Source organism: Balaenoptera physalus, assembly GCF_965194825.1.
Source record: "Balaenoptera physalus genome assembly, chromosome: 6".
Lineage (NCBI taxonomy): Eukaryota > Metazoa > Chordata > Mammalia > Artiodactyla > Balaenopteridae > Balaenoptera > Balaenoptera physalus.
This window is the reverse complement of record NC_138885.1, coordinates 19,417,502-19,433,912: the sequence shown is the minus strand read 5'-3', so window position 1 is coordinate 19,433,912 and position 16,411 is coordinate 19,417,502. Positions and strand designations below refer to the sequence as shown.

Below are 16,411 nucleotides of genomic sequence, written 5' to 3'. Positions count from 1 at the left end.
CATCTTGTGGAAGAACTAGTTTATTTAATCATGTATTATTTGAAATGTAGATTATTCCTGTTTTTTCATTTAAAAATAAAATTAGAGAGAAATTTCTTATATATTAAACATTTTTTCCATCTCTGGACAATTTCCTTTTGACCAGCTCCAAGAAGTGTAATTACGAAGTCAAATGATATGCCAAATTGCTTCCTAGAAAGGTTGTACCAGTTTACAACTCCTGTTGGCATTGTATGAAGATGCCTGTCTCACCATGACCTCAGCAACAGTGGTCATCATCCCAAACTCTGTTCTGCAAGATGATTTTGTCTATGAAAATTTTTGATTAGCTGACTGGAGACATCTTGAACAGATAACAGTATATTCCTACCCCAACTTCTTATCTGGTCAAGGCTGAGTGAGGCTTAGAGAATTGTCTTAGGAGTTCAGATTTCATACCAGGTTGACGGGACCACGAGACTGGAAACATGCCATTCATTAGAACAAAGGGTGAACGCAGAGCTATTTTTACATTGTCTTAATTGAAAGACCGCTGGTAACTTAGATTACCACCATCTATAAAATGGGGAGCTTTATGTCTGTTCCTTGGAGGGATTTTGAGTAGAATTTAATGGTGAGTCGATGTATCTGGATGTCTGCAGAGCTGCACATATTACAGCAGTCACCGGCTAATTACTACTATGTGTATAGGGGGTATAATTGAGTGGGAGCAGAGAATTAGAGAGCTGGTAGTAGCACCTTTTAGCAGAAAAGTAGGAGCAGCATGAATTAGATGTAGTTGAAGTAGGAGTGGATCATGATGGAGTGATTATTCGGAGAGCACGTGTAAATCTCTAGAACAACACTCACACTCCCTCAATTAGACCACATCAAGCCCCAGCTTCACCTAGAATGTTAGTTCTCAAACTTTTCTTGTGTCAGAATCACCTGGGGCGGGGGCCTTGTTTTTTTTAATTATTATTTTTTATTGAAGTATAATTGATTTACAATGATTCAGGTGTACAGCAAAGGGATTCAGTTATATATATATGTATTTTTCTTTTTCAGATTCTTTTCCATTTTAAGTTATTACAAGATATTGAATATAGTTCCCTGTGCTATACAGTAGGTCCTTGTTGTTTATCTCTTTTATATACAGTAGTATATATATCCGTTAATCCCAAATTAACAGATTTGGAGAGTGGGGCCTTGTTGAACCATTGTTGAGTCCCACTCACAGAGTTTCTGATTCATTAGGTGCGTTTGGGCCTGAGAATTTGCATTTCCAATAGCCTTCCAGGTGACAATGATGCTGTGGTCGAGGGACCACACTTTAAAAAACACTGTCTATATCTATACTGCTGTATCCCCTTGCAGCAGTTTAGCTATCATTAAATTAAACCACCACCTGCTGTGGATTTGTGTTTTTTCAATGGGAGGCCACTGGCGTTTGCATACCAGCAGCATTAAGCTTCACTAAAAAGCAGTCTTTTAATTATTTCTTCAGGACATGGTGTTGTGTCTTTGGAAAATGTAAATACAATAAGTATACCTCTCCTTTATCCATACCTTCATCTGGTGTACACATGTAGTCGAATGTGTATTGCATGGGCATGCCCAATATCGCAAAAAAGGAATATATTCTAGCCAGTATTAGAATCAGCTGCTGCTTTTCAAAGCAGAGCTATCCAATTTAACAATGATTTACAATGAAAAGTGAAATTCCAGCCTCATTTCAGGCAAATGGAGGATCTCCCGTTTCCAAGGGCATATCTGTGAGAACTCTGGGTCTGAGTGGCCTGGGAAAGATAAGGAGACATTTCATAATTTCAGAGGGGACCTCAGCCCATAGACACAGAGCTGTGGTCAGTGAACAGACAGCCCTGTTTGGTTCATCCCTGTTCCAGGGAAATGGCTCCAATCCAAACACATGAGCAGACCAGAAAGCAGGATTATGTAATCACCTGGAAGCACAGCCTGTCACTGCAGCTGTTGGAGGAACCTGTCACAGTTGGTTTGCCAAGGACCCAGGGCCAGATGCCTGCCCTAGGAGGATGCAGTCCCAAACTGACACCTGGGCCTCAGGACAGCCAATGAGATTCCACCAAGCAGAACAGAGGGGCCCAAGTTAGCCAGTGTGTTCCAATGAGAAAGACTCATTCTCTGTAGGAAAGGAAGAATCCCCACAACAGGAAGTGGATAAGGAAAGGAAAGAGGTGCAGGCGTCTTACTAGATAACCATCTCCAGCCATGTCTTACAAAGCATGCGGCATTTTGATGCTATTCTCCGGGAACCCAGATGCATCTGAGACATTTCCTTCCCAAGTTTACTTTTTAAAAATTTTAAACTCCTATTGAAGGGAGGGAAACAAATGTCCTCATTCAATAGAGATTTATTTTAGCAGCAATGGAGGATTAACTTGTGATGAGGTCATTCCGTGTGAAACAGAGTTCTGAAAAAGAGTGAGTGCTAGGGCCTAATGTAGATATGATTACATTCTTCTTGACTTAAATCATATTAGAAGGATGGGCAAGAAGAAGGGAAAGAGAAAGGAGATTGGAAGAAAAGGGAAGAAACAGGATGTCAGTTGAGCTTTTTAGTAACTGATTGCAAATAGCTATTGAGCTTGGAACTACTTCTTTCCAAAACTCTGTGTGTGTGTGTGTGTGTGTGTGTGTGTGTGTGTGTGTGTGTGTGTGAGAGAGAGAGAGAGAGAGAGACTTCATAATGATTATACATTCTGGGTGTGTCATGTATTTGTATATTTGCACAAATGCCTGAGACATGGTCTTAAAAAATAATGAGCATTATTATTACTTTTAATGGTATTATTGTGTATTCAGGATGGAAGCATCACATGCAAAAGAGAAGTCCATCCACAATGTTCCCTTACCTCTGAGGGTGTGCACACTGAATGTTCTAAGGTACCGAGAGGTGATTAAAGCTTGTGGGGAAATGCTGAATCTGTCTTGGAAATAAACCATGCTGATTTGTTCTAAGTGATTAAGAGGCTTCCCTGAGCCTTCAAGAGACAGTCTGCATTAGACACTGTGATTTATGCTGCACCGTAAATACATTATGCTGGCTAAGGTAGAGGCAACCACCGCCCCCAGTTATTATAGCTGTTCATTTCTCCTTAGTACCCTGTGGTGCACAGGGTTTCCATGGTAAAAGAGAAAATAGCTGTTTTCCCTTCTATGCCTCTAGCCTGGGGTTCAATTTCCACATCCATCTGAATAATACAGAGCTCAGAGAAACAGAGGCACAGGAATTTAGATCCTCCTTGACGAAAGACTTGGAACATGAGGAATTTGCAATGTAGAATTTTTTAAAAATTTATTTATCTTCAACTTTTTTTATTTTCTCCTACCAAGAAGCAGAAGGTAGGATGTGGTTTAAAAATTCATCTCCAAGAAGCAGCAGTGACCTGGGTTCTCCCAGTTCAGCAGTAACTCATGGGCAAGCAAACAATTCACAAGGGAAACCAGGAGACTTGGGCTTCTTGAGTATCAGGGGAAGAATCCATGGCTGGCCCCTGTACCCTTGGATTGATGTGTTGGCTTGTCGGTTTTTCTAGCTTCTCTGCAGCATCCCAGTTGGAAAAAAGGAAAAGAAAACAATTTCATCTCTATTTTTTGTGTCGACATGTACAGAAGCCCAAAATACTGATGGCGTGTTCTTTATCTATCCTATTTGCTGGGAATTAAAGCAATTGCGTTTTCACAGTGAAATAAAAAATGGAGAGAGAAAGGTACACATGTGATACCCCAGGGACATTGACATGGATGTTTGAATTTGGGCCTGGGTGTATCTCAGTTTAACACAGAGGATTTCCTTATCTTGGGAGAGAGGAGGGCCATCAAAATATTTATGTAGTCTATTGATGCTGGAGGGCGATGTTTATCGCCATGGGATGAGGACATTAATCTTATCACTTGTTTCCCTTCCACTGAGTCATGTTTACTTCCTATTTCTGTCAAGCGCTGTCTTTATTCCTGCATTCCAGTCCTTTTCTCTCTCCAGGTACATTCACTTATCTGCTTTCACATGTGGACCTAGGCTGGTCAACCCTGAACTGGCCTCCTGTCCTATAGAGGAAGGATGGAGGAGAGGCCAGAATCCTGCTAGAGAATCAAGGTCTCTGCTGTGCTGCAGTGTTCTCACGTCCCATCTGACCTGTCTCTGAGTCCTGTGTGTCTTCAGCTTCTTCCCTTCCTGATTTCTCACTACCGTTCACCCTCTTCTCTAGTTTCTTTATAAATACATGGCATACACATACTACATTCACATCACGTAGAGTGACAGTCTGGTGGAGGCTTTAGGGCCAGCTGTTTAGTTAAAATCCTAGCTCTGCCTACACATTGGCTGCGCAGCTTTGAGCAGTTACTCCACCTATGTGTGTCCCAGTTTCTTCACTGTAAACAGAGGATAATGGAAGGACCTAACTCATGCGACTGTAGCGAGACTTAACTGAGCTAAGACACTTACAGTGCTGGGAAAGGCATTTGGCACACACTAAGTGCTGTATATGCATTTATGGTCATTATAGTTCCTGCTGCGATTATTTGACCTTATGCATCTTATTTAATTATTAAAGCTGCTGTTCTGCTTTCAGTGTGTGTTTCTTTCAGATTATCTCTTCGGTTGTTTCCACACTGCAGCCTGTGCTGTGGTTTTTCAGATTACGATTTCTCACCCTGATTCAGCGTCCTGGTTATCTAAGAAAACAGATTTTGCTGATTATTCTGGAGAAACCGTACTTTCCCCGTTGTTACCTAAAGTTCTCAAGGTTGGAGGTTATGACACAGGTTGGGTTCTCTGGAAGCAGAAACTGAGTCTTATATTGATTGGGTTAGGCTATTGTGGGATGTTGATTGGATATAGACACCTGCAGAAGGGCAGGGAGGAATTTGGATTGGACACAGGGAGAAGGCGAACTGTGTGATTCAGGCCCGGCAAAGCCCCAGCTAAGCCTACGGGCAGCTGGGGAATGCATATGGCCCTTGGAGTGACCCAAGTCAACTCAGAATATCCTGGCCTTTATATTCCTACATGGATAAGTTCACTTTGGGAAGGATGGGCCCTTGGGCGAGGCAAATCCTGAGGAGCTGGCCGCTGGGGTATCTCTGCTGCTTGTGGAGGGATCTGGCGGTGCAAGTCCACGGGTTCAATTCCCCACTAAAGGCTGCAGCCTTCCCAGGAAGGCATACTACAACATCTCTTTGTAAAGACTTCACAACTTGGCCAAATGCCTTTTACTGAGATGGGTCGGGGAAGAAAAGGAGGTCGCCCAAGGGTAAGGGATAATGCTGAAGGAAGGAAGGACGGCTGGGAAGATGGATACACAGAATGGAACAGAGGTTTGTGTTTTTATAGGAAGCGGGTCTCAACAGGAAAGAGAGGAAGCCAAGCGGAATCTTCGTATGGGAGGGGCTGACAGCAATCTGGGGGGTGTTGTGGAACCTCTATAGAAATATACCATTTCCACTTGCTTTTTTTTTTCAGGCTTTGGGAAGTTGTTAATAGAAACTGGTGGGTTTAGAGTGATCAACCCTCTTTTTTTTTTTCTTAATATTTATTTATTTATTTGCGCTGGGTCTTAGCTGTGGCCCACGGGATCTTCGTTGCTGTGTGCGGGATCTTTAGTTGCGGCAGGCGGGATCTTTTTTTTAGTTGTAGCATGCAGGCTCTTAGTTGCAGGATCTAGTTCCCTGACCGGGGATCAAACCTGGGCCCCCTGCATTGGGAGCGCAGAGCCTTAACTGCTGGACCACCAGGGAAGTCCCTGATCAATCCTCTTCATTAGCCCGGACTGAGGGGTTTCCCAGGATGCTTGCCTTTTAGTACAAAACTTGGGTCCTACGTGGGTTGATACCAAGTCTTTTCCAAACCACCTCACGGAGTTACAACTGAAGCCATGGAATAATGGAAGGGCAGAGGGTTGGGAAACCATGGGCAGATATTTTTCTGTTTAGAGTGACAGGGAACAGAGGCATTATTGATGGTTCCTGCAGTGCCTCACAACTACTTGGCAGCTAATAAATATAGATCAAGAGGAAACTGAACATGAGGGCGATGAATTGAAAGAGAAGATGATTTGGAACAAACTGCTGAGGACAGGGAACGAAGAGTAAAAGAGGCAATAAATCTAGGATGCAAACCAGAGCCAAGTGTCATAATGCACCCGAATACTTACAATGTCAGAGGGGTCAGGCCAGGTCGTGAGCCAGTGTCTTTGGTCCAGATCAGGGTGTTCCTGTGCCCATGTGTATAATGGAACAACCCTCTCTCTGCACGTGTCCTCACCTCATGGATTCTGGAATATTCTTTCCTTCCTTCCTTCCTACTCACTCACCAGAGGGGTGATAAGTGTTTCAAAGTTAGTGAGAAGCCCAATTCTACTCTCTGGCATATCTACTCCTCCCCCCTCCCAGAGTGAGTGAGTCTCTCCTAGGACTGGACATGTTGTAGGGCTGGTTTGGACGTTTGGGACTGGGGAGTGGGGTGGGTGAGGGTGGGCTTACCTGCTTCAGGGAGTGCATTTGTAGGGGTTCCTTCCTCCAAGTCCAAGACCCAAAGGGTTTCGTGGGAACTGATCTTGTCTCTATATTGAAACAAGAGTGAGATCTGCTTACTTTGTTTCCAAAATATGGAATGTGTTCCAGGAAAGGCTGACAAGCTGATACGTTTCACGAACGTGACCTTTGGACTTTCTGACCTCATACAAACCATAGTTCACACTCAGTCAACAATTACATTTCCAGTGAAGAACTGGGCTCCCCCCTAAGAACTCGCTCTTTGTAGCCAAGAGGCTGGTGCATCACACTCACTTCCCTGTACTTTATTGACAGGTTGCCTTTACTTTTCTAACACGTAATCTCAGTTACCGCCTCTCCCCCTTAGACTAATGCCTCTACAGGTTGACTTCTTTTTTTTTTTAATCAAAATAGGGGTGGAGATATCTTTTTCAATATATTTTTCCATTCTATCTCCCAATCAGTAGACACCCAAAGAATATTCTCTGAGTATTCAGAGCTGCTCAGATTCCACAATATACATAGAGCCTGGAATTCAGGAGGTGCTCAGTGAGAATTTGTTGTGTACACTGTAAACTGCTCCATATAATGTTTGGTGAATGACTCAGTGGATGAATGAACAAATTCAATCACAAGTGAAAAGATAGTGATTTCAAAGATTAATACCTCCTTGTAACCCTCAAGTTCATATGACATTTGTTAGACAATCATATATTATTTTCTCTGGACTCCCATCATATTGGTCACCCTTAAGTGATGCTAATTGCATCTTAGGGAAACAGGCAGATATGATCATCTGTATCTGACATGTGACTTGGAAGAGGGTGCTGAAGAAGGAAAAGAAAGAAGACGACAAAGAAGAAAGTCAGATTTCCTTATCTGAGGTCTTATCCCTTGCCTCCCCGCCCCGTCCCCCGGCCACCTCACCACCCACTCAAGCCTGTCACTGGCATCCCAAGTTGGATCACATCTACCTGCTTGCCCTTAACTTTTAGGCCTCCAGTGACTTTGTCTCCTTCTCCAACTGGAACAAACAGCTTGTACATGCCTAGCACCAGGCTGGCACAGAGGGAACTCCTGACATATAGAATAGGGTCTCTGTGTCAAGATGACAACAATCTGCTTGGGAGGTAAGAGTTGCCTGAGAAAAGCAAATGGGAACACAGTAGTCCTTGCCATGCATATTGAAGTACCAAATTGTGTGGTGCGGAAGGCATGGGGACAAGGAGCTCAGAGGGCAGAGATCAAGACAGGATAAAGTAGACAGCATAATGTCATTTAGCTCAGTTCATCCAGCCCCACCTGTAAATGCGTGTCTTCTCTCGGCTCTTTTCTGCAGGTGGAACGGGGTGACGGCTGGCAGGATGGTCTGTAGGACCTCTGCCAGGGATACCATTCTCTGAACTGCTGTATGTAGCCAAAATCTGCCCAAGATTTCATTTCGAAAGTATCCTATTGCTAAAATAACATTCCCAAGCCTCTTACACTCTAAACAAGGAATTTATCTTTTTTTTTATTGAAGTATAGTTCATTTACAATGTTGTGTTAGTTTCAAATATACAAAAAAGTGATTCAGTTATACATACATATATGTATATATACATATACATATATATATACATATATATGTGTGTGCGTGTGTGTGTATATATATATATTATATATATTCTTTTTCAGATTCTTTTCCATTACAGGTTATTACAAGATATTGAGTATAGTTCCCTGTGCTATACAGTAGGTCAGGAATTTATCAATTTTATACTTATTCCGAAGGTACTAGCCATATCCTTAAGCGATTTCTTCCTAACTATAGCATCTCGTGACCTTGACCAATAGGACTTACCTTATTATAATTAGTGAAAATAATGAACGATAACCAATATATTGAATGGTCATTCTCCTTTGTTAATAGGAAGGCTCTGCTTTAAAATAATTTCCCCACCAGCAGAGTTTTAGGTTTCACAATAGGTTATTGTACCTGGAAAAGGCTTAATCTCTTTTAAAACAATTCCCCTGGATTAATTTAAGGTATATAGTTTAAAACAGCAGTGACAACAGAGCTCCGGGGCTTTATTATCTACGAAGGTCTTATAGCCCAGAGTTGGGTCCCTTAGGCTTTCTGACTCCTCAGGAGAATTATGGAGGCTTATAAAATTTTTTTAATTTAATTTTTATTTTTTTTGGCTGTGCCATGCAGCTTGCGGGATCTTAGTTCCCTGACCAGGGATTGAACCTGGGCCCTCGGCAGTGAAAGCAGGGAGTCCCAACCACTGGACAGCCAGGGAATTCCCTATGGAGGCCTTTAATACCGTAGTTTCCTGGACAGAGGACCATATGTCCACACCATAGTGAGCTTTGCCTGGGAATGTGAGGAAAGAAGGGGCACTTTCTTTTGCAGGGGGGAGATGGCGGGGAGAGGCCAAATGTGCATCACCCCTGCTTGCACTGGTGACCGTTGCTTTCCTGTGTCTGCCCTGGACCTGGGCAAGCCGCCTGGGGCCCAGCCTGCCTGCTGCATCCCGTGCAGCATGGGCCTTGGGTTTCTCCAGGTGCTCTTTGCACCTGAGCTTGCAGCTCTCCCCTGCCCCGGCCCCTCCATCTCTGCCCTTGCTGTTGACTTCCCAGGGCTGTTTGTTGGGGACACACTGCAGAGAGGGCCGTCTCTCTCACTGATCTGTAAGAATGCCTTTCTAAGGGGCCTTTGAGGAATATTTGCCACAAAAATAAGGTGTTTCTGGGGCCTAAAATGTCAGGTGACCAGAAAAAAGAACTCCTGAGGGTGTATGTGTGTGTGCTCACTTCCAAAGGGAAAAAAAAAAAAAGGGGAAAGAAGAAAAGGCACATCCCTCCTCCAGCCCGCCCCTCCAACAGACCCCTGACCACAGTTCCCACTTTTGTCTTTTTAACTTAAGAGGCTTTGTCAGCATGAAAGGAGGAACGCTGGGGCCTCTGGACTGTGCCCGAGCCGGCCCAGGGCTCTGCTGGCCTTTTGGGCAAATGCAGGCAGGGATTTCCGAGCCTGAGCCCTGGCCCCTGTGGACCCAACCTGCCTCTACCCTGGGGCATCCTCGCCGTTACCAGCCTTCCCTCTAGGCCTCTGATCCTGGGCTGCTGTCAAGGGCTGGTAAGAGGAGGTGGGGCAGGGCTAGGGTGTGCCAGAGCCCCAGGGTTTCAGGAACCCTGGGGAACAGACTGTCAGTGCCATTCAGGGCAGGCTTTATTAAAGGCACTCATCACACCATAATCCTGGTCTCAGGCACCACCCTGGGAAAGCCAGTGGCTGTCCCCTTCCTTTCCTGAGTGCTATCACTGATTTTAATGCCTCTCCATAGCTGGAGTAAAATGGAACTCAGGGCCTTTTTATTTGGACAATCACCACGGGCCACAGAATGCTCTCAGTTTACAGACAGCTATGTCCCTTGAGGCGTCTCTGTTCTCAGGTTAGAAGGAACGCAACGCGCATCTCCTAGTTTACTGAATTTATATAAATCTTCGAAGCAGCGTGGTTGGACCCGGCTTGCGATTCCAGACTTTAATGCTGTGCGTTGATTTGTGTAAAATCAAAGTCAGGGCAGGAATATGGCTCCCCCCACCTCTTCCCTCTTTCTACCTACTCTCGCCCAGCCCTTTTTATTTGGGGCCAGCAAAGTAGTTAAAAACGTCAAACTCACAGTATGCACTGTCAACACACAATGAGGAGGCTGAAACCAAATCCTCCAGCTTCGAGGTGATACTTTATACTTACGCGCGCCTTTCATCAAAAGCCTCCAGTGCCTTAGGGAGCATTAACCCTCGCCGTACCTCCTGGGGTCGGGCCTGGAGCCCAAGCTGGTGGAGAAAGCAAATGTATGAGGGGGATATCGCCACATTTTCAGGGCAGGTCCCAGGCTAATCGTCATAGATGCTCAAATTTTTTATCCCTTCCCTCCACCTCCTCTGTCACCGGGCATCTGCCATATCAGCCCCCCGCCCCCCAAAGGTTCCTGGTGTCTCAAGAGTGTCAACAAACCAATAAATAGGCTGCATACGGCAAGCTGCCCTCCCTCCCCCCTTGGAAAAAAGAAAGCATTTCTAGGCTTGAAATATGATCTATCATGAAATGCATCTAAGCCTCTGTCATGGGAGTAATCTGAACTTTGTTGGACTTCACACTTTATGGTTTACTCTTGTTTTTGTTGGATTTATGTATGGGGACTACAGTGACATTGGCAGCAAGGAAAGCCTATAAATGTCTTTATCCGACTACGTGTTTGGGACCATCCATGTGGCACCCGCTGTGTCTTTTCCAAGTTGCACTTGGTGTCCCAACGTCGTGTCAGATGTGATCTATCGCAGATGAGGGTTACCAGGAAATTGCTCATTGATCCCACGGCTCTTTCGGAGGGACAATGGACCTGATCTTTAGCAATGTCTGATCGTAGATAAGAGAGTCATATATTTACTTCTCTTGGTATAAACAGTGTTTCTTAAAATACGGGATATATGTATATGTACAGCTGATTAACTTTGTTATAAAGCAGAAACTAACACACCATTGTAAAGCAATTATACTCCAGTAAAGATATTAAAAAAAAAATATATGGTCTGAGGCCCATCTGCATGAGAATGATGTGGGTCACTTTCTAAACATGCAGATTTTCAGGTCCCCCAGAGACTCAGCCTCTCAGAACCATGCTAATTTGTTTAGGAAATGCTGAAGTGTTCCTGTGTGAAGTGTTCCTCCTAACACCTCTGCTTCCCATTTCTGATCATGTTAACTCTTACAGGGCAGGCTCATAGGCCACAGGCTGTCTCTTAAGCCCTGGTAGAACCATTACCTCCATGAACAAAGGAACAGGAGTCACTGAAGGTTCTCAGTGTAAAGGGAAACAGGCCGTAAACATGATTAAATGCCTGCCCTCCAATATTTTCTCCTTCCTGCACCTGGATCTTGTGCATCTCCAGGGGCATGCAGCACTTACTCCACAGGGATGCTCTGGGATTAAGCCCTGGGAGTCTGAGTCCCATGGTCTTTGAGGCCTACAACTTATCTCCTCTAAGAGCCAAGCAGAGAGGCTGGGTTACAGAAAGCAGCAGAAGTCACACTAGTTCAAGGCTGAAGTCTGAAGGTCACTGCAGTCTGTGTATAGGAATCAGAACTGAGTACTTTAACGATGGCTACACGCTTCTAAATTCCAATCTGCCCTTATTCATATTGGTTTACCAACTCTCTGTTCAATATTTATAATCCTTAGAGGGATCTAGGCCTCCCTTGGGATGCTGGAAGGTCAGGCAGAGTTGAAATGGTGGCTCGACCTCTTATTATTTGTGTGATCAGAGTCACATCACTTAAGTAACGTCTCTCTCTGGGCCTCAGTCTCCTTGGTTGTAAAAGGGGAGTGGTAGTGATAGTATTAACTCATTGGGATATTTCAAAGGTAAATTAGATGATGTGTTTAAAGCAAATGGCACATATGAATGCTTGATAAATGGCAGTAGTTGTACGTGTTTAATAGGATGAGAGGGGGAGATAGAGGGGAAATTAGACACTGGAGGTAGAAACTGTACCTGAGGACAGCCTCGGTTGGAGCCATTGGCAGCAAGAACCTCCAAGGGACCTCCTGGCTGTGTGTCACATCTTGCAGATCTGACTACTATCTCTGACTTTAGAGATTTTCCAGTTTAAGACAGAAAACACGTAAACATGAAGAATACATCTTAAGACTTTAAAAATAATGAACAGGTAAACAGACACGCGTATGCCTGCTATACCTGCTCAGCCGTCCTCCCCTGAGGAGGGCAGCCTCGTGGGGAGAGGGAAAACGGCCTGAATGAAGCAGTAGAAGGCAGTGGAAGGGAAGCCAAGCATCTCAGCAGGTGGAGGTGATTTTGGCAGCAGCATTAATGATCCCCTGGTAGATGTGGGGAAGAAAGCCCCGCCCATTGCCCTTTCCCTTATTTGTTTTTATCTTAAATTGTAAGTCAAGTTAAATGCTTGTCTTTACCTCTCAGTTGGAAAAGTGTGACCCTATCACACCCAAGGGCCTCCAAATGTGCTTTTAAATAGAATCCAGCCTCAGGTTCCTCTGATCTGTGGATAAATAGATCATAAAAACAAGCAGGAAATATGGCTGTGCTTTCATTTTTCTTTCTTTGTTTAAAATTTATTTATTTTAATTTATTTATTATTTTTGGCTGTGTTGGGTCTTCGTTGCTGCACGCAGACTTTCTCTAGTTGTGGTGAGCAGGGGCTACTCTTTGTTGTGGTGCACGGACTTCTCATTGTGGTGGCTTCTTTTGTTGCAGAGCATGGGCGCTAGAGCACGTGGGCTTCAGTAGATGCGGTGCGTGGGCTCAGTAGTTGTGGCTCGTGGGCCCTAGAGTGCTGGCTCAGTAGTTGTGGCTTGTGGGCTTAGTTGCTCTGTGGCATGTGGGATCTTCCCAGACCAGGGCTCGAACCCGTGTCCCCTGCATTGGCAGGTGGGTTCTTAACCACTGCACCACCAGGGAAGTCCCTCATTTTTCATGAAATGATTACAGACACATCTTCTCATTAGGAAGTAAGATAAGAGTCCAACGTGTTTTCTCTAGAGTAGTGGAAATAGTGCTTTGAGAAACCTATCTACCTTGGTGGAAATTTTCAGTCATTTTTTTTCTTGGACTTTTTTTCTTTTTTTTTCCCTAAAGAAAAACGTGGTATTGATATCTAGCATATGGCTTATGTTCGTGGGTTTCCACTATGGAGGCCTAGAGGCTCTATGTAGGGAGACAGAGCTGTGTTTGGTGCCGTCACTCTAGCCCACTGATTTTCAAAGCCCTGAGTGCCTCCGTAATAAAGCTCCGAAGACTCTGTGTGGATTAGACTTTTCTAACCTCGCCCTGAAGAATTCCGTAATGTTTGACCAGCCATGACAAGATGCTGGGCAAACCTGCGTCCTTACCAGTTTCCTGACTCTCCCTCCAGAGCTTGCTGGCAACCAGTGAGCTGAACCAAAGCGGTTCTTGCTTGTCTTACCTTAAAACTCCATTTGTCAAACAGCAGTTGCACAAGGGAAAGGTCAGCACTTTATGTTCTGAGCACTTAACTTTAATCATTTCTTACAGTGGACAGAGTCCAAGAGGTTTTCAAATTAGTCCTTACATGTAAGGGAAAGAAGGTCGGTCGTTCCATCAGGAATAAAAATCTGGTGCCTGGTTCTCCTTCCTTGTTACCCCAGTCCGTCCCCACGTACTACTGCATCCTGGTAGAAACGCCACAAACCTGCGTCCAATCAACAGATCTTTACTGAGCATTTACTATATGTCAGACATCTGTCGAAGGTGTAGCTAGGTTTCTCCTTGTGATTTATTTTGAAAATTATACACTTTTGTACTTTTTTTTTAAAGTTACTTTAATTAATTAATTAATTAATTATTTTTTGGCTGTGTTGGGTCTTCATTTGTGTGCGAGGGCTTTCTCTAGTTGCGTCAAGCGGAGGCCACTCTTCATCGCGGTGCGCGGGCCTCTCACTGTCGTGGCCTCTCTTTTCGCGGAGCACAGGCTCCAGACACGCAGGCTCAGTAGTTGTGGCTCACGGGCCCAGTTGCTCCGTGGCATGTGGGATCTTCCCAGACCAGGGCTCGAACCCGTGTCCCCTACATTGGCAGGCAGATTCTCAACCACTGCGCCACCAGGGAAGGCCCACTCTTGTACTTTTATTATTCTTTTAATAACCGAAGTGGAACACACTCATTGAAAAAAATGTCAAACCACATAGAAAAACAAAAAATGAAAGTTCCCTTATCTAATTCCCCAAGGATAACCACTGCTAACAATGTGTATAATTCTTCCTATCATTTGCTACAATTTGCTTTAGTCATTCAACAAGCTCCTGCCTACTTCTTTCCATGTCAGTCTATGCAGTTAACCTCAATTTTTTCAACCCCTTCTAAGATTTTTATACTATACATGTACCACAATTTGTATACCTACCTTTTCTCGTATTGATGTATATTTAAGTTGTCTCTACTTTATTGGTTTACAAGTAATGCTGCAAAGAACATTCCTGAGCTTATATCCTCAGGCGCTTTTGTGAGCCTATCTGCGGGGTCCCTCTGGAAAAGTGGAATTGCTGGGTCTAAGGGTTTGTACATAACAAAATTTAAGGTACCTCTGATTTGCTTTCCGTAAATATTGTGTTGATTTAAACCCATTAGTGGCATACGAGATAGGCACTATCTTTAACTGATTCCTACATCAAAGTGGAATATTTGAAGGCCTTGATACCCTACCAAATCAATAATCTATCACTGCTCTTAGAAAAAAATAATTTTTGGACGTGCCGAAAAGCATCCACTCATGTGGTGACCAGTGAGATGCGAGGTCATTGTTTCCCAAGGGCAGGGAGAGTGCTTATCTAAACATACGCCCCATTCCATGGGCTCTGCTAACTGTTCCTGCCTCGGCCCTCAAGGTCCTCCTCCTCCCATTTCTGCTTAAGATTCACTATGGCAGGAGGTTTGTGTATAAACAAATAACACAACACAATGGCTGCCCTCAAAGACCTTTCAAAGTGACTTGAGGAGACAGAAACACAGATGGCTAAAAAACAAGCTAAAAATACAAGTCAGTACATAAAAAGCAGCAAATAAATATAAATAGTCAGCATCATTATAGCAGCTCAGAGGAAGGAAGGAAAACAGTGGGCTAGGGTGTCCAGATTTCATGGCAGGGATGTGGTGTAGGATTTGTGGATTTCTCAGGTGGCGGGGAGGGGTGCGTGGGGAGAAAACTGTAAAAACCATGAGTAAGAACCAGCTCAGAGAAGAAGGGAGATTCCTTGAGAGCGTGGAAAATAGCAGGAGAAGGGCACAGTTTTTATCTTGCTGGTTGGAAGTGGGTGTGGCTTAAGGTACTTGAGATGATTAGAGATACTTGGCAAAGATTATTTATTTATTGATTTTTTGGCATGGTGGGAGTGGTGTAGGAAGGTCATTAAGAATCTGAAGAAGCCTTTCAGCGCTCTTCTCAGAAAAGAACGCTCCGATTTGCACACACACAATTTTGGCTACGTTTCAGGGAGCCCCTATCCCAAGTTGAAAAACTTTTTAGTGTACCTAAAAAGAGTTGCAACTCAGGACAAGCCATCTAGAAAAAAAAAAGTCAGCCAGGTATATATGTATATCACATAAAAGTTGTTAGGCGATGTAAGACGTAACTAATAATTCATTTATTCATGAATCGTCAGACTCTGAAGCAGACTGGAAACAGGTGGGTAACAACTTGTTAGGAGCCCGCTGGCTCTTCCATGGCTTCAGTTTAGCCAGCGTCAATCGGTGGCGGCGATTCTCTGCCTTCTTTCAGGAGAAACGATCTGACCTGAGGGAAACCAGGCTCTTGAAAATTTGAATCAATGGGATTATTTACGCTCGCATCACCGGAATCCACTCGGAGATGCCCGGTTTTTGCTGCAGAAAAGATACCCTTGCTCCCCACCCCCTCCTTTTTGACAGTCAGTTAATAAAGACTCAACAATAAGCAGCTGCCGGTGATGTCATGTGGGACTTTGTCCGCGGAGCTTATATTTACAAGCTCCGAGCAAACCACGGAGCCGCAGCCCTGGGAGCAGCGGATCTCCGCAAACTTGCTCCGAGTTTGCGGCAGGAACTTTTGCTGCCGCTTCGGCTGTTCAGAAAAACTGCGCGTGTTCTGTGAGCCCGGCCTTTTCATGCTTCACAAATAAACAGAGGATCAACCCGGGAGGAAATGTTTAGCTGGAGAGAGTTGTTGCAGTTCCTGTGTTTGTCTCCAGGACTGTGAGATGTGTTGACTGCAGAGCTGACAAGTAAGACTGTTGGAATTTTAAAAACTCTTGTAACAGTTTTTCGTATTTATACAGCTTGCTTTGCTTTTAAAGTGAGATGGTGATGTGTACGT

At 44.2% G+C, this 16,411-nt stretch overlaps 1 protein-coding gene across 8 annotated transcripts in view; it reads left to right on the top strand.

Annotated features, from left to right (window-relative positions):
* Positions 1-16,411, top strand: part of NCKAP5 (NCK associated protein 5) — a 1,104,646-nt gene that overhangs the window by 136,065 nt on the left and 952,170 nt on the right. For 3 of the 8 annotated variants that reach the window (XM_082465750.1, XM_082465760.1, XM_082465754.1), the window contains exon 1: positions 7,884-16,319. The exons of 4 other annotated variants lie outside the window; for them this stretch is intronic. The gene's annotated coding sequence lies outside the window, so the exon portion shown is untranslated. Of the gene's footprint in view, positions 1-7,883; positions 16,320-16,411 lie in introns of those variants that run through there. One more of the 8 variants, XM_082465758.1, reaches the window with a different exon arrangement.